This window comes from Oncorhynchus nerka, linkage group LG24, assembly GCF_034236695.1.
Source record: "Oncorhynchus nerka isolate Pitt River linkage group LG24, Oner_Uvic_2.0, whole genome shotgun sequence".
In the NCBI taxonomy this organism is placed as follows: domain Eukaryota; kingdom Metazoa; phylum Chordata; class Actinopteri; order Salmoniformes; family Salmonidae; genus Oncorhynchus; species Oncorhynchus nerka.
In genome coordinates this window covers 89210344-89212012 of record NC_088419.1, presented here as the reverse complement: position 1 = coordinate 89212012, position 1669 = coordinate 89210344, and the positions used below count along the sequence as shown (strand labels likewise).

Below are 1669 nucleotides of genomic sequence, written 5' to 3'. Positions count from 1 at the left end.
TAGTCAGAGGGTCTTCGGGGTGGGCCCCTATGCCCCCCCACCCCACCCAGCAATGTATTCTTCTTCAACACACACTGTTGACTAATCCTGAGTTGAGTTCCACATCCCTCATTGTACAGGTTCCACAGCAACTGCCCGTTCTTATCAGGAACTGAAACTAAACGGCACCCTTTGCCTCCTTCCTGTATTCATATTCAGCAAAAACATGTTTGAACAGAATTTAAACTTTCTACACTTCCTCTTGTCTCCCTCAGTAACTTTACATGCACACAAAGTTCCTATTCACCCTTAAGTGACCCTTAACATATACATGTCTTACACATGTAAAGTAGTCAGTATGTTCTAGTATGATGACAGGAATGAGTATATTTCAAGCCAGAATTCAACAGGTAGAAAAGTGAATGTTTCGCTGTTTCTCAACTTCATAATTGTATTGATGTCAGTGAAGTCATGTTTGTAACCTGCCCTACGTTTGACAACCACACTTCAGGATAGTCAGACAGGAAATGTCCAGAAGAAGGCTGATGGGCTTTACCTCAGTGTGAAACAGAGGAAACACTACCTCTACTGTTTGACAGGTAAACCCCAACAACAATATGATCTCTAACACATTATGAATCTAGCAGTTCAACTGAATTGTGAAAGAAAATTATGTTATATATACCTCTGTGAGTTTACATCTCACGGGCAACAGCCATCTTGCAATCAAAAAGGCAATCTTGGACAGATGGACGTTGCTGAACAGACTGCAGGAGGAAGAGAGGATCCTGGTACAGGAGATGAAGAGGCACTGAGGAAGCCTACAAAGAACAGTGGGAACTCTGGAAGCATTGTCCCTGCAGCTGCAAGATCAGAGTAAGTTGAGGTTTATACTATTTTTGGACTGGACTTTTTGTCTTGCTTTACAAATATCCACCACACTATTTTGTGTAGTGGAATTGTAAATCATTTACTGCTTTACATGTAACTTATAGGCAATGCAGTGGAGTTGTCAGAGAGAGGGAGGAATGGCCTTCTCTGCCTCCTGAAGAGAAGATTGAGTGAACCAACAAAAGACCAAGACAACAGCAGGAACGCCTACCACAAGCTGATTCTGGGAGAAGGGGCTATTTTTGATGACTCTGATGAAGATGAGAACTCAGATGAAGATAGAAGTCCTATTGCTGAGAGCTCAGATGACGACTATGGCGACATCAGCAGCAACTCAGAATGTTGGCTTAGGACTTCTTTACTGAGGAATGTGGTTGTTGTTAATGTTATTTTATTATTATATATTTTTTGTATTTTCTATGCTGCTGGGATTGTGATTTTGGTGTACCTTTGAGTTGCAAAATAGTCCTTGGTCTCAATTGGACTGCTAAAGTAAATAGATAAAGTAAAAGTCTTAATAAATAAATCAATAACAGCTCTGTGTGTGTGCTTCAATAGATTTACATAGTATGAATTAATTATTTTGATGTAATAAACAGTGTAATATATTGCTGCCCCTTTCAACATTGTAAGTACAACATCACTTTTCTGAAATGTCACTTGCCAAATCTAACAGTAGCCTATCAATCGTTTTTATGTTTGACTTGAGTGGAATGTATTGTTTCCTTACCCGTAACCTTCAGCAGTGCATCGTACCTTACACCACAGTTTCAAATGGGGGAACATAGGGGCTCTTTCC

At 40.1% G+C, this 1669-nt stretch overlaps 1 long non-coding RNA gene across 3 annotated transcripts; it reads left to right on the top strand.

The window, feature by feature from the left end:
• Positions 1-51: 51 nt before the first annotated feature.
• LOC115121895 (uncharacterized) lies at positions 52-1405 on the top strand. Of its 3 annotated transcripts, XR_010460999.1 has the most exons (4): positions 52-389; positions 491-578; positions 714-855; positions 975-1405. It is a non-coding gene; the product is annotated as an uncharacterized LOC115121895 (long non-coding RNA). The 3 variants fall into 3 exon arrangements; XR_003862378.2 differs by having other exon boundaries at positions 54-578; positions 695-855; XR_003862377.2 differs by having other exon boundaries at positions 59-578.
• The last annotated feature ends 264 nt before the right edge of the window (positions 1406-1669 follow it).